Source organism: Carassius gibelio, chromosome A3, assembly GCF_023724105.1.
Source record: "Carassius gibelio isolate Cgi1373 ecotype wild population from Czech Republic chromosome A3, carGib1.2-hapl.c, whole genome shotgun sequence".
Classification (NCBI taxonomy): Eukaryota; Metazoa; Chordata; class Actinopteri; order Cypriniformes; family Cyprinidae; genus Carassius; species Carassius gibelio.
In genome coordinates, this window is record NC_068373.1 from 163,156 (window position 1) to 185,977 (window position 22,822).

General features: G+C 38.5%; 21 pseudogenes; all 21 read right to left on the reverse strand.

The window, feature by feature from the left end:
- Positions 1–78: 78 nt before the first annotated feature.
- Positions 79–197, reverse strand: LOC127960049 (uncharacterized; annotated as a pseudogene).
- Positions 198–1,589: 1,392 nt separating this feature from the next.
- LOC127962252 (uncharacterized) lies at positions 1,590–1,708 on the reverse strand (annotated as a pseudogene).
- A 370-nt stretch (positions 1,709–2,078) lies between these two features.
- Positions 2,079–2,197, reverse strand: LOC127958407 (uncharacterized; annotated as a pseudogene).
- A 1,406-nt stretch (positions 2,198–3,603) lies between these two features.
- On the reverse strand, positions 3,604–3,722 carry LOC127964697 (uncharacterized; annotated as a pseudogene).
- A 368-nt stretch (positions 3,723–4,090) lies between these two features.
- Positions 4,091–4,209, reverse strand: LOC127960056 (uncharacterized; annotated as a pseudogene).
- Positions 4,210–5,603: 1,394 nt separating this feature from the next.
- Positions 5,604–5,722, reverse strand: LOC127964704 (uncharacterized; annotated as a pseudogene).
- Positions 5,723–6,090: 368 nt separating this feature from the next.
- LOC127960062 (uncharacterized) lies at positions 6,091–6,209 on the reverse strand (annotated as a pseudogene).
- Positions 6,210–7,602: 1,393 nt separating this feature from the next.
- On the reverse strand, positions 7,603–7,721 carry LOC127964708 (uncharacterized; annotated as a pseudogene).
- A 369-nt stretch (positions 7,722–8,090) lies between these two features.
- LOC127960065 (uncharacterized) lies at positions 8,091–8,209 on the reverse strand (annotated as a pseudogene).
- A 1,390-nt stretch (positions 8,210–9,599) lies between these two features.
- Positions 9,600–9,718, reverse strand: LOC127961458 (uncharacterized; annotated as a pseudogene).
- A 370-nt stretch (positions 9,719–10,088) lies between these two features.
- On the reverse strand, positions 10,089–10,207 carry LOC127958415 (uncharacterized; annotated as a pseudogene).
- Positions 10,208–11,823: 1,616 nt separating this feature from the next.
- LOC127960069 (uncharacterized) lies at positions 11,824–11,942 on the reverse strand (annotated as a pseudogene).
- Positions 11,943–13,336: 1,394 nt separating this feature from the next.
- LOC127962258 (uncharacterized) lies at positions 13,337–13,455 on the reverse strand (annotated as a pseudogene).
- Positions 13,456–13,825: 370 nt separating this feature from the next.
- Positions 13,826–13,944, reverse strand: LOC127958423 (uncharacterized; annotated as a pseudogene).
- A 1,406-nt stretch (positions 13,945–15,350) lies between these two features.
- LOC127964710 (uncharacterized) lies at positions 15,351–15,469 on the reverse strand (annotated as a pseudogene).
- Positions 15,470–15,837: 368 nt separating this feature from the next.
- Positions 15,838–15,956, reverse strand: LOC127960082 (uncharacterized; annotated as a pseudogene).
- A 1,395-nt stretch (positions 15,957–17,351) lies between these two features.
- On the reverse strand, positions 17,352–17,470 carry LOC127964714 (uncharacterized; annotated as a pseudogene).
- Positions 17,471–17,839: 369 nt separating this feature from the next.
- Positions 17,840–17,958, reverse strand: LOC127960088 (uncharacterized; annotated as a pseudogene).
- A 1,394-nt stretch (positions 17,959–19,352) lies between these two features.
- On the reverse strand, positions 19,353–19,471 carry LOC127962264 (uncharacterized; annotated as a pseudogene).
- A 369-nt stretch (positions 19,472–19,840) lies between these two features.
- On the reverse strand, positions 19,841–19,959 carry LOC127964410 (uncharacterized; annotated as a pseudogene).
- A 1,395-nt stretch (positions 19,960–21,354) lies between these two features.
- On the reverse strand, positions 21,355–21,473 carry LOC127964719 (uncharacterized; annotated as a pseudogene).
- Positions 21,474–22,822: the final 1,349 nt, after the last annotated feature.

The following is a 22,822-nucleotide window of genomic DNA, read 5'->3' on the forward strand; positions in this document are numbered from 1 at the left end:
ACTGCTAAGATTCAAAGAATGGGCATTGACTCTTTTTTTTTTCAAGATTATTATATAATTTGTGAAAAATTTACAAAAATCTTAAAGCAACTGGTATTACCAGGGGGTCTCCCATCCAATTACTAACCAGGCCCAAACCTGCTTAGCTTCCGAGCTCAGACATGATCTGGCATAGACAGGGTGGTATGGCCATAAGCGAAGACTGCTGCAAAGAGAGAGCTATTTAAAGATCAGCCAATCTAATATAAGTAGGAAAGAAAACCCTAAAGCTTAAAGCACCTGGTATTCCCAGGCGGTCTCCCATCCAAGCACTAACCAGGCCAATACCTGCTAAGATTAAGAGATCGGGCATTGACTCTTTTTTTTTTTTTTTTTTTTTTTTAAAGATTATTATATAATTAGTAATAAATTTCCAATAATATTAGAGCACCTGGTTTTCCGAGGCGGTCTCCCATCCAAACACTAAACAGGTCCATAGCTGCTAAGATTCAAAGATTGGGCATTGACTCTTTTTGTTTCAAGATAATTATATAATTAGTACAAATTTCCAAAAATATTACAGCAACTGGTATTCCGAGGCGGTCTCCCATCCAAGCACTAAACAGGTCCATACCTCCTAAGATTCAAAGATTGGGCATTTACTCTTTTTTTTTTTTTTTTTGTTGCAAGATTATTATGTAATTAGTAAAAATTGCCAAAAATATTACAGCAACTGGTATTTCCCGGCCGTCTTCCATCCAAGTACTAACCAGGCAAAACCTGCTATTATTCAGAGATCGGGCATTGACTTTTTTTTTTTTTTTTCAAGATTATTATATAATTGGTGAAAAATTTCCAAAAATCTTAAAGCAACTGGTATTACCAGGGTGTCTCCCATCCAATTACTAACCAGGCCCATACCTGCTAAGATTCAGATATGGGGCATTGACTCCTTTCTTTTTTTCTTGCAAGATTATTATATAATTTGTGAAAAATTTCCAAAAATCTTAAAGCAACTGGTATTACCAGGGGGTCTGCCATCCAATTACTAACCAGGCCGAAACCTGCTTAGTTTCCGAGCTCAGACATGATCTGGCATAGCCAGGGTGGAATGGCCATAAGCGAAGACTGCTGCAAAGAGAGAGCTATTTAAAGATCAGCCAATCTAATCGCCGGTACATTATACAGGACCAAACCTGCTTAGCTTCCGAGAGCAGACGAGATCAGGCATAGCCAGGTTGTTACGGTCGCAAGCGAAGGATACTGCAAAGAGAAGACTATTTAAAGATCAGCCAATCAAATCGCCCATACATTATATAAGTAGGAATGAAAATCCAAAAGCTTACAGCACATGGTATTCCGAGGCGGTCTCCCATCCAAGCACTAACCAGGCCAATACCTGCTAAGATTAAGAGATCGGCATTGGCTCTTTTTTTTTAAGATTATTATATAATTAGTAATAAATTTCCAATAATATTAGAGCACCTGGTATTACCAGGGGGTCTCCCATCCAAACACTACACAGGTCAATGACTGCTAAGATTCAAAGATTGGGCATTCACTCTTTTTTTTTTCAAGATTATTATATAATTTGTGAAAAATTTACAAAAATCTTAAAGCAACTGGTATTACCAGGGGGTCTCCCATCCAACTACTAACCAGGCCCAAACCTGCTTAGCTTCCGAGCTCAGACATGATCTGGCATAGCCAGGGTGGTATAGCCATAAGCGAAGACTGCTGCAAAGAGAGAGCTATTTAAAGATCAGTCAATCTAATCGCCGGTACATTATATAAGTAGGAAAGAAAACCCTAAAGCTTAAAGCACCTGGTATTCCCAGGCGGTCTCCCATCCAAGCACTAACCAGGCCAATACCTGCTAAGATTAAGAGATCGGGCATTGACTTTTTTTTTTTTTTTTTTTTTTTTTAAGATTATTATATAATTAGTAATACATTTCCAATAATATTAGAGCACCTGGTATTCCGAGGCGGTCTCCCATCCAGACACTAAACAGGTCCATGACTGCTAAGATTCAAAGAATGGGCATTGACTCTTTTTTTTTTCAAGATTATTATATAATTTGTGAAAAATTTACAAAAATCTTAGAGCAACTGGTATTACCAGGGGGTCTCCCATCCAATTACTAACCAGGCCCAAACCTGCTTAGCTTCCGAGCTCAGACATGATCTGGCATAGCCAGGGTGGTATGGCCATAAGCGAACACTGCTGCAAAGAGAGAGCTATTTAAAGATCAGCCAATCTAATCGCCGGTACATTATATAAGTAGGAAAGAAAACCCTAAAGCTTAAAGCACCTGGTATTCCCAGGCGGTCTCCCATCCAAGCACTAACCAGGCCAATACCTGCTAAGATTAAGAGATCGGGCATTGACTCTTTTTTTTTTTTTTTTTTTTTTTAAAGATTATTATATAATTAGTAATGAATTTCCAATAATATTAGAGCACCTGGTTTTCCGAGGCGGTCTCCCATCCAAACACTAAACAGGTCCATAGCTGCTAAGATTCAAAGATTGGGCATTGACTCTTTTTGTTTCAAGATAATTATATAATTAGTACAAATTTCCAAAAATATTACAGCAACTGGTATTCCGAGGCGGTCTCCCATCCAAGCACTAAACAGGTCCATACCTCCTAAGATTCAAAGATTGGGCATTTACTCTTTTTTTTTTTTTTGTTGTTGCAAGATTATTATGTAATTAGTAAAAATTGCCAAAAATATTACAGCAACTGGTATTTCCCGGCCGTCTTCCATCCAAGTACTAACCAGGCAAAACCTGCTATTATTCAGAGATCGGGCATTGACTTTTTTTTTTTTTTTTCAAGATTATTATATAATTTGTGAAAAATTTCCAAAAATCTTAAAGCAACTGGTATTACCAGGGTGTCTCCCATCCAATTACTAACCAGGCCCATACATGCTAAGATTCAGATATGGGGCATTGACTCCTTTCTTTTTTTCTTGCAAGATTATTATATAATTTGTGAAAAATTTCCCAAAATCTTAAAGCAACTGGTATTACCAGGGGGTCTGCCATCCAATTACTAACCAGGCCGAAACCTGCTTAGTTTCCGAGCTCAGACATGATCTGGCATAGCCAGGGTGGAATGGCCATAAGCGAAGACTGCTGCAAAGAGAGAGCTATTTAAAGATCAGCCAATCTAATCGCCGGTACATTATACAGGACCAAACCTGCTTAGCTTCCGAGAGCAGACGAGATCAGGCATAGCCAGGTTGTTACGGTCGCAAGCGAAGGATACTGCAAAGAGAAGACTATTTAAAGATCAGCCAATCAAATCGCCCATACATTATATAAGTAGGAATGAAAATCCAAAAGCTTACAGCACCTGGTATTCCGAGGCGGTCTCCCATCCAAGCACTAACCAGGCCAATACCTGCTAAGATTAAGAGATCGGGCATTGGCTCTTTTTTTTTAAGATTATTATATAATTAGTAATAAATTTCCAATAATATTAGAGCACCTGGTATTACCAGGGGGTCTCCCATCCAAACACTACACAGGTCAATGACTGCTAAGATTCAAAGAATGGGCATTCACTCTTTTTTTTTTCAAGATTATTATATAATTTGTGAAAAATTTACAAAAATCTTAAAGCAACTGGTATTACCAGGGGGTCTCCCATCCAATTACTAACCAGGCCCAAACCTGCTTAGCTTCCGAGCTCAGACATGATCTGGCATAGCCAGGGTGGTATGGCCATAAGCGAAGACTGCTGCAAAGAGAGAGCTATTTAAAGATCAGTCAATCTAATCGCCGGTACATTATATAAGTAGGAAAGAAAACCCTAAAGCTTAAAGCACCTGGTATTCCCAGGCGGTCTCCCATCCAAGCACTAACCAGGCCAATACCTGCTAAGATTAAGAGATCGGGCATTGACTCTTTTTTTTTTTTTTTTTTTTTAAGATTATTATATAATTAGTAATAAATTTCCAATAATATTAGAGCACCTGGTATTCCGAGGCGGTCTCCCATCCAGACACTAAACAGGTCCATGACTGCTAAGATTCAAAGAATGGGCATTGACTCTTTTTTTTTTCAAGATTATTATATAATTTGTGAAAAATTTACAAAAATCTTAAAGCAACTGGTATTACCAGGGGGTCTCCCATCCAATTACTAACCAGGCCCAAACCTGCTTAGCTTCCGAGCTCAGACATGATCTGGCATAGACAGGGTGGTATGGCCATAAGCGAAGACTGCTGCAAAGAGAGAGCTATTTAAAGATCAGCCAATCTAATATAAGTAGGAAAGAAAACCCTAAAGCTTAAAGCACCTGGTATTCCCAGGCGGTCTCCCATCCAAGCACTAACCAGGCCAATACCTGCTAAGATTAAGAGATCGGGCATTGACTCTTTTTTTTTTTTTTTTTTTTTTTTTAAAGATTATTATATAATTAGTAATAAATTTCCAATAATATTAGAGCACCTGGTTTTCCGAGGCGGTCTCCCATCCAAACACTAAACAGGTCCATAGCTGCTAAGATTCAAAGATTGGGCATTGACTCTTTTTGTTTCAAGATAATTATATAATTAGTACAAATTTCCAAAAATATTACAGCAACTGGTATTCCGAGGCGGTCTCCCATCCAAGCACTAAACAGGTCCATACCTCCTAAGATTCAAAGATTGGGCATTTACTCTTTTTTTTTTTTTTGTTGTTGCAAGATTATTATGTAATTAGTAAAAATTGCCAAAAATATTACAGCAACTGGTATTTCCCGGCCGTCTTCCATCCAAGTACTAACCAGGCAAAACCTGCTATTATTCAGAGATCGGGCATTGACTTTTTTTTTTTTTTTTCAAGATTATTATATAATTTGTGAAAAATTTCCAAAAATCTTAAAGCAACTGGTATTACCAGGGTGTCTCCCATCCAATTACTAACCAGGCCCATACATGCTAAGATTCAGATATGGGGCATTGACTCCTTTCTTTTTTTCTTGCAAGATTATTATATAATTTGTGAAAAATTTCCCAAAATCTTAAAGCAACTGGTATTACCAGGGGGTCTGCCATCCAATTACTAACCAGGCCGAAACCTGCTTAGTTTCCGAGCTCAGACATGATCTGGCATAGCCAGGGTGGAATGGCCATAAGCGAAGACTGCTGCAAAGAGAGAGCTATTTAAAGATCAGCCAATCTAATCGCCGGTACATTATACAGGACCAAACCTGCTTAGCTTCCGAGAGCAGACGAGATCAGGCATAGCCAGGTTGTTACGGTCGCAAGCGAAGGATACTGCAAAGAGAAGACTATTTAAAGATCAGCCAATCAAATCGCCCATACATTATATAAGTAGGAATGAAAATCCAAAAGCTTACAGCACCTGGTATTCCGAGGCGGTCTCCCATCCAAGCACTAACCAGGCCAATACCTGCTAAGATTAAGAGATCGGGCATTGGCTCTTTTTTTTTAAGATTATTATATAATTAGTAATAAATTTCCAATAATATTAGAGCACCTGGTATTACCAGGGGGTCTCCCATCCAAACACTACACAGGTCAATGACTGCTAAGATTCAAAGAATGGGCATTCACTCTTTTTTTTTTCAAGATTATTATATAATTTGTGAAAAATTTACAAAAATCTTAAAGCAACTGGTATTACCAGGGGGTCTCCCATCCAATTACTAACCAGGCCCAAACCTGCTTAGCTTCCGAGCTCAGACATGATCTGGCATAGCCAGGGTGGTATGGCCATAAGCGAAGACTGCTGCAAAGAGAGAGCTATTTAAAGATCAGTCAATCTAATCGCCGGTACATTATATAAGTAGGAAAGAAAACCCTAAAGCTTAAAGCACCTGGTATTCCCAGGCGGTCTCCCATCCAAGCACTAACCAGGCCAATACCTGCTAAGATTAAGAGATCGGGCATTGACTCTTTTTTTTTTTTTTTTTTTTTAAGATTATTATATAATTAGTAATAAATTTCCAATAATATTAGAGCACCTGGTATTCCGAGGCGGTCTCCCATCCAGACACTAAACAGGTCCATGACTGCTAAGATTCAAAGAATGGGCATTGACTCTTTTTTTTTTCAAGATTATTATATAATTTGTGAAAAATTTACAAAAATCTTAAAGCAACTGGTATTACCAGGGGGTCTCCCATCCAATTACTAACCAGGCCCAAACCTGCTTAGCTTCCGAGCTCAGACATGATCTGGCATAGACAGGGTGGTATGGCCATAAGCGAAGACTGCTGCAAAGAGAGAGCTATTTAAAGATCAGCCAATCTAATATAAGTAGGAAAGAAAACCCTAAAGCTTAAAGCACCTGGTATTCCCAGGCGGTCTCCCATCCAAGCACTAACCAGGCCAATACCTGCTAAGATTAAGAGATCGGGCATTGACTCTTTTTTTTTTTTTTTTTTTTTTTTTAAAGATTATTATATAATTAGTAATAAATTTCCAATAATATTAGAGCACCTGGTTTTCCGAGGCGGTCTCCCATCCAAACACTAAACAGGTCCATAGCTGCTAAGATTCAAAGATTGGGCATTGACTCTTTTTGTTTCGAGATAATTATATAATTAGTACAAATTTCCAAAAATATTACAGCAACTGGTATTCCGAGGCGGTCTCCCATCCAAGCACTAAACAGGTCCATACCTCCTAAGATTCAAAGATTGGGCATTTACTCTTTTTTTTTTTTTTTTTTTGTTGCAAGATTATTATGTAATTAGTAAAAATTGCCAAAAATATTACAGCAACTGGTATTTCCCGGCCGTCTTCCATCCAAGTACTAACCAGGCAAAACCTGCTATTATTCAGAGATCGGGCATTGACTTTTTTTTTTTTTTTCAAGATTATTATATAATTGGTGAAAAATTTCCAAAAATCTTAAAGCAACTGGTATTACCAGGGTGTCTCCCATCCAATTACTAACCAGGCCCATACCTGCTAAGATTCAGATATGGGGCATTGACTCCTTTCTTTTTTTCTTGCAAGATTATTATATAATTTGTGAAAAATTTCCAAAAATCTTAAAGCAACTGGTATTACCAGGGGGTCTGCCATCCAATTACTAACCAGGCCGAAACCTGCTTAGTTTCCGAGCTCAGACATGATCTGGCATAGCCAGGGTGGAATGGCCATAAGCGAAGACTGCTGCAAAGAGAGAGCTATTTAAAGATCAGCCAATCTAATCGCCGGTACATTATACAGGACCAAACCTGCTTAGCTTCCGAGAGCAGACGAGATCAGGCATAGCCAGGTTGTTACGGTCGCAAGCGAAGGATACTGCAAAGAGAAGACTATTTAAAGATCAGCCAATCAAATCGCCCATACATTATATAAGTAGGAATGAAAATCCAAAAGCTTACAGCACATGGTATTCCGAGGCGGTCTCCCATCCAAGCACTAACCAGGCCAATACCTGCTAAGATTAAGAGATCGGCATTGGCTCTTTTTTTTAAGATTATTATATAATTAGTAATAAATTTCCAATAATATTAGAGCACCTGGTATTACCAGGGGGTCTCCCATCCAAACACTACACAGGTCAATGACTGCTAAGATTCAAAGAATGGGCATTCACTCTTTTTTTTTTCAAGATTATTATATAATTTGTGAAAAATTTACAAAAATCTTAAAGCAACTGGTATTACCAGGGGGTCTCCCATCCAATTACTAACCAGGCCCAAACCTGCTTAGCTTCCGAGCTCAGACATGATCTGGCATAGCCAGGGTGGTATGGCCATAAGCGAAGACTGCTGCAAAGAGAGAGCTATTTAAAGATCAGTCAATCTAATCGCCGGTACATTATATAAGTAGGAAAGAAAACCCTAAAGCTTAAAGCACCTGGTATTCCCAGGCGGTCTCCCATCCAAGCACTAACCAGGCCAATACCTGCTAAGATTAAGAGATCGGGCATTGACTCTTTTTTTTTTTTTTTTTTTTTTAAGATTATTATATAATTAGTAATAAATTTCCAATAATATTAGAGCACCTGGTATTCCGAGGCGGTCTCCCATCCAGACACTAAACAGGTCCATGACTGCTAAGATTCAAAGAATGGGCATTGACTCTTTTTTTTTTCAAGATTATTATATAATTTGTGAAAAATTTACAAAAATCTTAAAGCAACTGGTATTACCAGGGGGTCTCCCATCCAATTACTAACCAGGCCCAAACCTGCTTAGCTTCCGAGCTCAGACATGATCTGGCATAGACAGGGTGGTATGGCCATAAGCGAAGACTGCTGCAAAGAGAGAGCTATTTAAAGATCAGCCAATCTAATATAAGTAGGAAAGAAAACCCTAAAGCTTAAAGCACCTGGTATTCCCAGGCGGTCTCCCATCCAAGCACTAACCAGGCCAATACCTGCTAAGATTAAGAGATCGGGCATTGACTCTTTTTTTTTTTTTTTTTTTTTTTAAAGATTATTATATAATTAGTAATGAATTTCCAATAATATTAGAGCACCTGGTTTTCCGAGGCGGTCTCCCATCCAAACACTAAACAGGTCCATAGCTGCTAAGATTCAAAGATTGGGCATTGACTCTTTTTGTTTCAAGATAATTATATAATTAGTACAAATTTCCAAAAATATTACAGCAACTGGTATTCCGAGGCGGTCTCCCATCCAAGCACTAAACAGGTCCATACCTCCTAAGATTCAAAGATTGGGCATTTACTCTTTTTTTTTTTTTTGTTGTTGCAAGATTATTATGTAATTAGTAAAAATTGCCAAAAATATTACAGCAACTGGTATTTCCCGGCCGTCTTCCATCCAAGTACTAACCAGGCAAAACCTGCTATTATTCAGAGATCGGGCATTGACTTTTTTTTTTTTTTTTCAAGATTATTATATAATTTGTGAAAAATTTCCAAAAATCTTAAAGCAACTGGTATTACCAGGGTGTCTCCCATCCAATTACTAACCAGGCCCATACATGCTAAGATTCAGATATGGGGCATTGACTCCTTTCTTTTTTTCTTGCAAGATTATTATATAATTTGTGAAAAATTTCCCAAAATCTTAAAGCAACTGGTATTACCAGGGGGTCTGCCATCCAATTACTAACCAGGCCGAAACCTGCTTAGTTTCCGAGCTCAGACATGATCTGGCATAGCCAGGGTGGAATGGCCATAAGCGAAGACTGCTGCAAAGAGAGAGCTATTTAAAGATCAGCCAATCTAATCGCCGGTACATTATACAGGACCAAACCTGCTTAGCTTCCGAGAGCAGACGAGATCAGGCATAGCCAGGTTGTTACGGTCGCAAGCGAAGGATACTGCAAAGAGAAGACTATTTAAAGATCAGCCAATCAAATCGCCCATACATTATATAAGTAGGAATGAAAATCCAAAAGCTTACAGCACATGGTATTCCGAGGCGGTCTCCCATCCAAGCACTAACCAGGCCAATACCTGCTAAGATTAAGAGATCGGCATTGGCTCTTTTTTTTTAAGATTATTATATAATTAGTAATAAATTTCCAATAATATTAGAGCACCTGGTATTACCAGGGGGTCTCCCATCCAAACACTACACAGGTCAATGACTGCTAAGATTCAAAGATTGGGCATTCACTCTTTTTTTTTCAAGATTATTATATAATTTGTGAAAAATTTACAAAAATCTTAAAGCAACTGGTATTACCAGGGGGTCTCCCATCCAATTACTAACCAGGCCCAAACCTGCTTAGCTTCCGAGCTCAGACATGATCTGGCATAGCCAGGGTGGTATAGCCATAAGCGAAGACTGCTGCAAAGAGAGAGCTATTTAAAGATCAGTCAATCTAATCGCCGGTACATTATATAAGTAGGAAAGAAAACCCTAAAGCTTAAAGCACCTGGTATTCCCAGGCGGTCTCCCATCCAAGCACTAACCAGGCCAATACCTGCTAAGATTAAGAGATCGGGCATTGACTCTTTTTTTTTTTTTTTTTTTTTTTAAGATTATTATATAATTAGTAATACATTTCCAATAATATTAGAGCACCTGGTATTCCGAGGCGGTCTCCCATCCAGACACTAAACAGGTCCATGACTGCTAAGATTCAAAGAATGGGCATTGACTCTTTTTTTTTTCAAGATTATTATATAATTTGTGAAAAATTTACAAAAATCTTAGAGCAACTGGTATTACCAGGGGGTCTCCCATCCAATTACTAACCAGGCCCAAACCTGCTTAGCTTCCGAGCTCAGACATGATCTGGCATAGCCAGGGTGGTATGGCCATAAGCGAACACTGCTGCAAAGAGAGAGCTATTTAAAGATCAGCCAATCTAATCGCCGGTACATTATATAAGTAGGAAAGAAAACCCTAAAGCTTAAAGCACCTGGTATTCCCAGGCGGTCTCCCATCCAAGCACTAACCAGGCCAATACCTGCTAAGATTAAGAGATCGGGCATTGACTCTTTTTTTTTTTTTTTTTTTTTTTAAAGATTATTATATAATTAGTAATGAATTTCCAATAATATTAGAGCACCTGGTTTTCCGAGGCGGTCTCCCATCCAAACACTAAACAGGTCCATAGCTGCTAAGATTCAAAGATTGGGCATTGACTCTTTTTGTTTCAAGATAATTATATAATTAGTACAAATTTCCAAAAATATTACAGCAACTGGTATTCCGAGGCGGTCTCCCATCCAAGCACTAAACAGGTCCATACCTCCTAAGATTCAAAGATTGGGCATTTACTCTTTTTTTTTTTTTGTTGTTGCAAGATTATTATGTAATTAGTAAAAATTGCCAAAAATATTACAGCAACTGGTATTTCCCGGCCGTCTTCCATCCAAGTACTAACCAGGCAAAACCTGCTATTATTCAGAGATCGGGCATTGACTTTTTTTTTTTTTTTTCAAGATTATTATATAATTTGTGAAAAATTTCCAAAAATCTTAAAGCAACTGGTATTACCAGGGTGTCTCCCATCCAATTACTAACCAGGCCCATACATGCTAAGATTCAGATATGGGGCATTGACTCCTTTCTTTTTTTCTTGCAAGATTATTATATAATTTGTGAAAAACTTCCCAAAATCTTAAAGCAACTGGTATTACCAGGGGGTCTGCCATCCAATTACTAACCAGGCCGAAACCTGCTTAGTTTCCGAGCTCAGACATGATCTGGCATAGCCAGGGTGGAATGGCCATAAGCGAAGACTGCTGCAAAGAGAGAGCTATTTAAAGATCAGCCAATCTAATCGCCGGTACATTATACAGGACCAAACCTGCTTAGCTTCCGAGAGCAGACGAGATCAGGCATAGCCAGGTTGTTACGGTCGCAAGCGAAGGATACTGCAAAGAGAAGACTATTTAAAGATCAGCCAATCAAATCGCCCATACATTATATAAGTAGGAATGAAAATCCAAAAGCTTACAGCACCTGGTATTCCGAGGCGGTCTCCCATCCAAGCACTAACCAGGCCAATACCTGCTAAGATTAAGAGATCGGGCATTGGCTCTTTTTTTTTAAGATTATTATATAATTAGTAATAAATTTCCAATAATATTAGAGCACCTGGTATTACCAGGGGGTCTCCCATCCAAACACTACACAGGTCAATGACTGCTAAGATTCAAAGAATGGGCATTCAGACATGATCTGGCATAGCCAGGGTGGTATGGCCATAAGCGAAGACTGCTGCAAAGAGAGAGCTATTTAAAGATCAGTCAATCTAATCGCCGGTACATTATATAAGTAGGAAAGAAAACCCTAAAGCTTAAAGCACCTGGTATTCCGAGGCGGTCTCCCATCCAGACACTAAACAGGTCCATGACTGCTAAGATTCAAAGAATGGGCATTGACTCTTTTTTTTTTCAAGATTATTATATAATTTGTGAAAAATTTACAAAAATCTTAAAGCAACTGGTATTACCAGGGGGTCTCCCATCCAATTACTAACCAGGCCCAAACCTGCTTAGCTTCCGAGCTCAGACATGATCTGGCATAGACAGGGTGGTATGGCCATAAGCGAAGACTGCTGCAAAGAGAGAGCTATTTAAAGATCAGCCAATCTAATATAAGTAGGAAAGAAAACCCTAAAGCTTAAAGCACCTGGTATTCCCAGGCGGTCTCCCATCCAAGCACTAACCAGGCCAATACCTGCTAAGATTAAGAGATCGGGCATTGACTCTTTTTTTTTTTTTTTTTTTTTTTTTAAAGATTATTATATAATTAGTAATAAATTTCCAATAATATTAGAGCACCTGGTTTTCCGAGGCGGTCTCCCATCCAAACACTAAACAGGTCCATAGCTGCTAAGATTCAAAGATTGGGCATTGACTCTTTTTGTTTCAAGATAATTATATAATTAGTACAAATTTCCAAAAATATTACAGCAACTGGTATTCCGAGGCGGTCTCCCATCCAAGCACTAAACAGGTCCATACCTCCTAAGATTCAAAGATTGGGCATTTACTCTTTTTTTTTTTTTTTTTTGTTGCAAGATTATTATGTAATTAGTAAAAATTGCCAAAAATATTACAGCAACTGGTATTTCCCGGCCGTCTTCCATCCAAGTACTAACCAGGCAAAACCTGCTATTATTCAGAGATCGGGCATTGACTTTTTTTTTTTTTTTTCAAGATTATTATATAATTGGTGAAAAATTTCCAAAAATCTTAAAGCAACTGGTATTACCAGGGTGTCTCCCATCCAATTACTAACCAGGCCCATACTTGCTAAGATTCAGATATGGGGCATTGACTCCTTTCTTTTTTTCTTGCAAGATTATTATATAATTTGTGAAAAATTTCCAAAAATCTTAAAGCAACTGGTATTACCAGGGGGTCTGCCATCCAATTACTAACCAGGCCGAAACCTGCTTAGTTTCCGAGCTCAGACATGATCTGGCATAGCCAGGGTGGAATGGCCATAAGCGAAGACTGCTGCAAAGAGAGAGCTATTTAAAGATCAGCCAATCTAATCGCCGGTACATTATACAGGACCAAACCTGCTTAGCTTCCGAGAGCAGACGAGATCAGGCATAGCCAGGTTGTTACGGTCGCAAGCGAAGGATACTGCAAAGAGAAGACTATTTAAAGATCAGCCAATCAAATCGCCCATACATTATATAAGTAGGAATGAAAATCCAAAAGCTTACAGCACATGGTATTCCGAGGCGGTCTCCCATCCAAGCACTAACCAGGCCAATACCTGCTAAGATTAAGAGATCGGCATTGGCTCTTTTTTTTTAAGATTATTATATAATTAGTAATAAATTTCCAATAATATTAGAGCACCTGGTATTACCAGGGGGTCTCCCATCCAAACACTACACAGGTCAATGACTGCTAAGATTCAAAGATTGGGCATTCACTCTTTTTTTTTTCAAGATTATTATATAATTTGTGAAAAATTTACAAAAATCTTAAAGCAACTGGTATTACCAGGGGGTCTCCCATCCAACTACTAACCAGGCCCAAACCTGCTTAGCTTCCGAGCTCAGACATGATCTGGCATAGCCAGGGTGGTATAGCCATAAGCGAAGACTGCTGCAAAGAGAGAGCTATTTAAAGATCAGTCAATCTAATCGCCGGTACATTATATAAGTAGGAAAGAAAACCCTAAAGCTTAAAGCACCTGGTATTCCCAGGCGGTCTCCCATCCAAGCACTAACCAGGCCAATACCTGCTAAGATTAAGAGATCGGGCATTGACTCTTTTTTTTTTTTTTTTTTTTTTTAAGATTATTATATAATTAGTAATACATTTCCAATAATATTAGAGCACCTGGTATTCCGAGGCGGTCTCCCATCCAGACACTAAACAGGTCCATGACTGCTAAGATTCAAAGAATGGGCATTGACTCTTTTTTTTTTCAAGATTATTATATAATTTGTGAAAAATTTACAAAAATCTTAGAGCAACTGGTATTACCAGGGGGTCTCCCATCCAATTACTAACCAGGCCCAAACCTGCTTAGCTTCCGAGCTCAGACATGATCTGGCATAGCCAGGGTGGTATGGCCATAAGCGAACACTGCTGCAAAGAGAGAGCTATTTAAAGATCAGCCAATCTAATCGCCGGTACATTATATAAGTAGGAAAGAAAACCCTAAAGCTTAAAGCACCTGGTATTCCCAGGCGGTCTCCCATCCAAGCACTAACCAGGCCAATACCTGCTAAGATTAAGAGATCGGGCATTGACTCTTTTTTTTTTTTTTTTTTTTTTTAAAGATTATTATATAATTAGTAATGAATTTCCAATAATATTAGAGCACCTGGTTTTCCGAGGCGGTCTCCCATCCAAACACTAAACAGGTCCATAGCTGCTAAGATTCAAAGATTGGGCATTGACTCTTTTTGTTTCAAGATAATTATATAATTAGTACAAATTTCCAAAAATATTACAGCAACTGGTATTCCGAGGCGGTCTCCCATCCAAGCACTAAACAGGTCCATACCTCCTAAGATTCAAAGATTGGGCATTTACTCTTTTTTTTTTTTTTGTTGTTGCAAGATTATTATGTAATTAGTAAAAATTGCCAAAAATATTACAGCAACTGGTATTTCCCGGCCGTCTTCCATCCAAGTACTAACCAGGCAAAACCTGCTATTATTCAGAGATCGGGCATTGACTTTTTTTTTTTTTTTTCAAGATTATTATATAATTTGTGAAAAATTTCCAAAAATCTTAAAGCAACTGGTATTACCAGGGTGTCTCCCATCCAATTACTAACCAGGCCCATACATGCTAAGATTCAGATATGGGGCATTGACTCCTTTCTTTTTTTCTTGCAAGATTATTATATAATTTGTGAAAAATTTCCCAAAATCTTAAAGCAACTGGTATTACCAGGGGGTCTGCCATCCAATTACTAACCAGGCCGAAACCTGCTTAGTTTCCGAGCTCAGACATGATCTGGCATAGCCAGGGTGGAATGGCCATAAGCGAAGACTGCTGCAAAGAGAGAGCTATTTTAAAGATCAGCCAATCTAATCGCCGGTACATTATACAGGACCAAACCTGCTTAGCTTCCGAGAGCAGACGAGATCAGGCATAGCCAGGTTGTTACGGTCGCAAGCGAAGGATACTGCAAAGAGAAGACTATTTAAAGATCAGCCAATCAAATCGCCCATACATTATATAAGTAGGAATGAAAATCCAAAAGCTTACAGCACCTGGTATTCCGAGGCGGTCTCCCATCCAAGCACTAACCAGGCCAATACCTGCTAAGATTAAGAGATCGGGCATTGGCTCTTTTTTTTTAAGATTATTATATAATTAGTAATAAATTTCCAATAATATTAGAGCACCTGGTATTACCAGGGGGTCTCCCATCCAAACACTACACAGGTCAATGACTGCTAAGATTCAAAGAATGGGCATTCACTCTTTTTTTTTCAAGATTATTATATAATTTGTGAAAAATTTACAAAAATCTTAAAGCAACTGGTATTACCAGGGGGTCTCCCATCCAATTACTAACCAGGCCCAAACCTGCTTAGCTTCCGAGCTCAGACATGATCTGGCATAGCCAGGGTGGTATGGCCATAAGCGAAGACTGCTGCAAAGAGAGAGCTATTTAAAGATCAGTCAATCTAATCGCCGGTACATTATATAAGTAGGAAAGAAAACCCTAAAGCTTAAAGCACCTGGTATTCCCAGGCGGTCTCCCATCCAAGCACTAACCAGGCCAATACCTGCTAAGATTAAGAGATCGGGCATTGACTCTTTTTTTTTTTTTTTTTTTTTAAGATTATTATATAATTAGTAATAAATTTCCAATAATATTAGAGCACCTGGTATTCCGAGGCGGTCTCCCATCCAGACACTAAACAGGTCCATGACTGCTAAGATTCAAAGAATGGGCATTGACTCTTTTTTTTTTCAAGATTATTATATAATTTGTGAAAAATTTACAAAAATCTTAAAGCAACTGGTATTACCAGGGGGTCTCCCATCCAATTACTAACCAGGCCCAAACCTGCTTAGCTTCCGAGCTCAGACATGATCTGGCATAGACAGGGTGGTATGGCCATAAGCGAAGACTGCTGCAAAGAGAGAGCTATTTAAAGATCAGCCAATCTAATATAAGTAGGAAAGAAAACCCTAAAGCTTAAAGCACCTGGTATTCCCAGGCGGTCTCCCATCCAAGCACTAACCAGGCCAATACCTGCTAAGATTAAGAGATCGGGCATTGACTCTTTTTTTTTTTTTTTTTTTTTTTTTTTAAAGATTATTATATAATTAGTAATAAATTTCCAATAATATTAGAGCACCTGGTTTTCCGAGGCGGTCTCCCATCCAAACACTAAACAGGTCCATAGCTGCTAAGATTCAAAGATTGGGCATTGACTCTTTTTGTTTCGAGATAATTATATAATTAGTACAAATTTCCAAAAATATTACAGCAACTGGTATTCCGAGGCGGTCTCCCATCCAAGCACTAAACAGGTCCATACCTCCTAAGATTCAAAGATTGGGCATTTACTCTTTTTTTTTTTTTTTTTTTGTTGCAAGATTATTATGTAATTAGTAAAAATTGCCAAAAATATTACAGCAACTGGTATTTCCCGGCCGTCTTCCATCCAAGTACTAACCAGGCAAAACCTGCTATTATTCAGAGATCGGGCATTGACTTTTTTTTTTTTTTTCAAGATTATTATATAATTGGTGAAAAATTTCCAAAAATCTTAAAGCAACTGGTATTACCAGGGTGTCTCCCATCCAATTACTAACCAGGCCCATACCTGCTAAGATTCAGATATGGGGCATTGACTCCTTTCTTTTTTTCTTGCAAGATTATTATATAATTTGTGAAAAATTTCCAAAAATCTTAAAGCAACTGGTATTACCAGGGGGTCTGCCATCCAATTACTAACCAGGCCGAAACCTGCTTAGTTTCCGAGCTCAGACATGATCTGGCATAGCCAGGGTGGAATGGCCATAAGCGAAGACTGCTGCAAAGAGAGAGCTATTTAAAGATCAGCCAATCTAATCGCCGGTACATTATACAGGACCAAACCTGCTTAGCTTCCGAGAGCAGACGAGATCAGGCATAGCCAGGTTGTTACGGTCGCAAGCGAAGGATACTGCAAAGAGAAGACTATTTAAAGATCAGCCAATCAAATCGCCCATACATTATATAAGTAGGAATGAAAATCCAAAAGCTTACAGCACATGGTATTCCGAGGCGGTCTCCCATCCAAGCACTAACCAGGCCAATACCTGCTAAGATTAAGAGATCGGCATTGGCTCTTTTTTTTAAGATTATTATATAATTAGTAATAAATTTCCAATAATATTAGAGCACCTGGTATTACCAGGGGGTCTCCCATCCAAACACTACACAGGTCAATGACTGCTAAGATTCAAAGAATGGGCATTCACTCTTTTTTTTTTCAAGATTATTATATAATTTGTGAAAAATTTACAAAAATCTTAAAGCAACTGGTATTACCAGGGGGTCTCCCATCCAATTACTAACCAGGCCCAAACCTGCTTAGCTTCCGAGCTCAGACATGATCTGGCATAGCCAGGGTGGTATGGCCATAAGCGAAGACTGCTGCAAAGAGAGAGCTATTTAAAGATCAGTCAATCTAATCGCCGGTACATTATATAAGTAGGAAAGAAAACCCTAAAGCTTAAAGCACCTGGTATTCCCAGGCGGTCTCCCATCCAAGCACTAACCAGGCCAATACCTGCTAAGATTAAGAGATCGGGCATTGACTCTTTTTTTTTTTTTTTTTTTTTTAAGATTATTATATAATTAGTAATAAATTTCCAATAATATTAGAGCACCTGGTATTCCGAGGCGGTCTCCCATCCAGACACTAAACAGGTCCATGACTGCTAAGATTCAAAGAATGGGCATTGACTCTTTTTTTTTTCAAGATTATTATATAATTTGTGAAAAATTTACAAAAATCTTAAAGCAACTGGTATTACCAGGGGGTCTCCCATCCAATTACTAACCAGGCCCAAACCTGCTTAGCTTCCGAGCTCAGACATGATCTGGCATAGACAGGGTGGTATGGCCATAAGCGAAGACTGCTGCAAAGAGAGAGCTATTTAAAGATCAGCCAATCTAATATAAGTAGGAAAGAAAACCCTAAAGCTTAAAGCACCTGGTATTCCCAGGCGGTCTCCCATCCAAGCACTAACCAGGCCAATACCTGCTAAGATTAAGAGATCGGGCATTGACTCTTTTTTTTTTTTTTTTTTTTTTTTTAAAGATTATTATATAATTAGTAATAAATTTCCAATAATATTAGAGCACCTGGTTTTCCGAGGCGGTCTCCCATCCAAACACTAAACAGGTCCATAGCTGCTAAGATTCAAAGATTGGGCATTGACTCTTTTTGTTTCAAGATAATTATATAATTAGTACAAATTTCCAAAAATATTACAGCAACTGGTATTCCGAGGCGGTCTCCCATCCAAGCACTAAACAGGTCCATACCTCCTAAGATTCAAAGATTGGGCATTTACTCTTTTTTTTTTTTTTTTTTTGTTGCAAGATTATTATGTAATTAGTAAAAATTGCCAAAAATATTACAGCAACTGGTATTTCCCGGCCGTCTTCCATCCAAGTACTAACCAGGCAAAACCTGCTATTATTCAGAGATCGGGCATTGACTTTTTTTTTTTTTTTCAAGATTATTATATAATTGGTGAAAAATTTCCAAAAATCTTAAAGCAACTGGTATTACCAGGGTGTCTCCCATCCAATTACTAACCAGGCCCATACCTGCTAAGATTCAGATATGGGGCATTGACTCCTTTCTTTTTTTCTTGCAAGATTATTATATAATTTGTGAAAAATTTCCAAAAATCTTAAAGCAACTGGTATTACCAGGGGGTCTGCCATCCAATTACTAACCAGGCCGAAACCTGCTTAGTTTCCGAGCTCAGACATGATCTGGCATAGCCAGGGTGGAATGGCCATAAGCGAAGACTGCTGCAAAGAGAGAGCTATTTAAAGATCAGCCAATCTAATCGCCGGTACATTATACAGGACCAAACCTGCTTAGCTTCCGAGAGCAGACGAGATCAGGCATAGCCAGGTTGTTACGGTCGCAAGCGAAGGATACTGCAAAGAGAAGACTATTTAAAGATCAGCCAATCAAATCGCCCATACATTATATAAGTAGGAATGAAAATCCAAAAGCTTACAGCACATGGTATTCCGAGGCGGTCTCCCATCCAAGCACTAACCAGGCCAATACCTGCTAAGATTAAGAGATCGGCATTGGCTCTTTTTTTTTAAGATTATTATATAATTAGTAATAAATTTCCAATAATATTAGAGCACCTGGTATAACCAGGGGGTCTCCCATCCAAACACTACACAGGTCAATGACTGCTAAGATTCAAAGATTGGGCATTCACTCTTTTTTTTTTCAAGATTATTATATAATTTGTGAAAAATTTACAAAAATCTTAAAGCAACTGGTATTACCAGGGGGTCTCCCATCCAACTACTAACCAGGCCCAAACCTGCTTAGCTTCCGAGCTCAGACATGATCTGGCATAGCCAGGGTGGTATAGCCATAAGCGAAGACTGCTGCAAAGAGAGAGCTATTTAAAGATCAGTCAATCTAATCGCCGGTACATTATATAAGTAGGAAAGAAAACCCTAAAGCTTAAAGCACCTGGTATTCCCAGGCGGTCTCCCATCCAAGCACTAACCAGGCCAATACCTGCTAAGATTAAGAGATCGGGCATTGACTCTTTTTTTTTTTTTTTTTTTTTTAAGATTATTATATAATTAGTAATAAATTTCCAATAATATTAGAGCACCTGGTATTCCGAGGCGGTCTCCCATCCAGACACTAAACAGGTCCATGACTGCTAAGATTCAAAGAATGGGCATTGACTCTTTTTTTTTTCAAGATTATTATATAATTTGTGAAAAATTTACAAAAATCTTAAAGCAACTGGTATTACCAGGGGGTCTCCCATCCAATTACTAACCAGGCCCAAACCTGCTTAGCTTCCGAGCTCAGACATGATATGGCATAGACAGGGTGGTATGGCCATAAGCGAAGACTGCTGCAAAGAGAGAGCTATTTAAAGATCAGCCAATCTAATATAAGTAGGAAAGAAAACCCTAAAGCTTAAAGCACCTGGTATTCCCAGGCGGTCTCCCATCCAAGCACTAACCAGGCCAATACCTGCTAAGATTAAGAGATCGGGCATTGACTCTTTTTTTTTTTTTTTTTTTTTTTTTTTAAAGATTATTATATAATTAGTAATAAATTTCCAATAATATTAGAGCACCTGGTTTTCCGAGGCGGTCTCCCATCCAAACACTAAACAGGTCCATAGCTGCTAAGATTCAAAGATTGGGCATTGACTCTTTTTGTTTCGAGATAATTATATAATTAGTACAAATTTCCAAAAATATTACAGCAACTGGTATTCCGAGGCGGTCTCCCATCCAAGCACTAAACAGGTCCATACCTCCTAAGATTCAAAGATTGGGCATTTACTCTTTTTTTTTTTTTTTTTTGTTGCAAGATTATTATGTAATTAGTAAAAATTGCCAAAAATATTACAGCAACTGGTATTTCCCGGCCGTCTTCCATCCAAGTACTAACCAGGCAAAACCTGCTATTATTCAGAGATCGGGCATTGACTTTTTTTTTTTTTTTCAAGATTATTATATAATTGGTGAAAAATTTCCAAAAATCTTAAAGCAACTGGTATTACCAGGGTGTCTCCCATCCAATTACTAACCAGGCCCATACCTGCTAAGATTCAGATATGGGGCATTGACTCCTTTCTTTTTTTCTTGCAAGATTATTATATAATTTGTGAAAAATTTCCAAAAATCTTAAAGCAACTGGTATTACCAGGGGGTCTGCCATCCAATTACTAACCAGGCCGAAACCTGCTTAGTTTCCGAGCTCAGACATGATCTGGCATAGCCAGGGTGGAATGGCCATAAGCGAAGACTGCTGCAAAGAGAGAGCTATTTAAAGATCAGCCAATCTAATCGCCGGTACATTATACAGGACCAAACCTGCTTAGCTTCCGAGAGCAGACGAGATCAGGCATAGCCAGGTTGTTACGGTCGCAAGCGAAGGATACTGCAAAGAGAAGACTATTTAAAGATCAGCCAATCAAATCGCCCATACATTATATAAGTAGGAATGAAAATCCAAAAGCTTACAGCACATGGTATTCCGAGGCGGTCTCCCATCCAAGCACTAACCAGGCCAATACCTGCTAAGATTAAGAGATCGGCATTGGCTCTTTTTTTTTAAGATTATTATATAATTAGTAATAAATTTCCAATAATATTAGAGCACCTGGTATTACCAGGGGGTCTCCCATCCAAACACTACACAGGTCAATGACTGCTAAGATTCAAAGAATGGGCATTCACTCTTTTTTTTTTCAAGATTATTATATAATTTGTGAAAAATTTACAAAAATCTTAAAGCAACTGGTATTACCAGGGGGTCTCCCATCCAATTACTAACCAGGCCCAAACCTGCTTAGCTTCCGAGCTCAGACATGATCTGGCATAGCCAGGGTGGTATGGCCATAAGCGAAGACTGCTGCAAAGAGAGAGCTATTTAAAGATCAGCCAATCTAATATAAGTAGGAAAGAAAACCCTAAAGCTTAAAGCACCTGGTATTCCCAGGCGGTCTCCCATCCAAGCACTAACCAGGCCAATACCTGCTAAGATTAAGAGATCGGGCATTGACTCTTTTTTTTTTTTTTTTTTTTTTTTTAAAGATTATTATATAATTAGTAATAAATTTCCAATAATATTAGAGCACCTGGTTTTCCGAGGCGGTCTCCCATCCAAACACTAAACAGGTCCATAGCTGCTAAGATTCAAAGATTGGGCATTGACTCTTTTTGTTTCAAGATAATTATATAATTAGTACAAATTTCCAAAAATATTACAGCAACTGGTATTCCGAGGCGGTCTCCCATCCAAGCACTAAACAGGTCCATACCTCCTAAGATTCAAAGATTGGGCATTTACTCTTTTTTTTTTTTTTTTTGTTGCAAGATTATTATGTAATTAGTAAAAATTGCCAAAAATATTACAGCAACTGGTATTTCCCGGCCGTCTTCCATCCAAGTACTAACCAGGCAAAACCTGCTATTATTCAGAGATCGGGCATTGACTTTTTTTTTTTTTTTCAAGATTATTATATAATTGGTGAAAAATTTCCAAAAATCTTAAAGCAACTGGTATTACCAGGGTGTCTCCCATCCAATTACTAACCAGGCCCATACCTGCTAAGATTCAGATATGGGGCATTGACTCCTTTCTTTTTTTCTTGCAAGATTATTATATAATTTGTGAAAAATTTCCAAAAATCTTAAAGCAACTGGTATTACCAGGGGGTCTGCCATCCAATTACTAACCAGGCCGAAACCTGCTTAGTTTCCGAGCTCAGACATGATCTGGCATAGCCAGGGTGGAATGGCCATAAGCGAAGACTGCTGCAAAGAGAGAGCTATTTAAAGATCAGCCAATCTAATCGCCGGTACATTATACAGGACCAAACCTGCTTAGCTTCCGAGAGCAGACGAGATCAGGCATAGCCAGGTTGTTACGGTCGCAAGCGAAGGATACTGCAAAGAGAAGACTATTTAAAGATCAGCCAATCAAATCGCCCATACATTATATAAGTAGGAATGAAAATCCAAAAGCTTACAGCACATGGTATTCCGAGGCGGTCTCCCATCCAAGCACTAACCAGGCCAATACCTGCTAAGATTAAGAGATCGGCATTGGCTCTTTTTTTTTAAGATTATTATATAATTAGTAATAAATTTCCAATAATATTAGAGCACCTGGTATTACCAGGGGGTCTCCCATCCAAACACTACACAGGTCAATGACTGCTAAGATTCAAAGATTGGGCATTCACTCTTT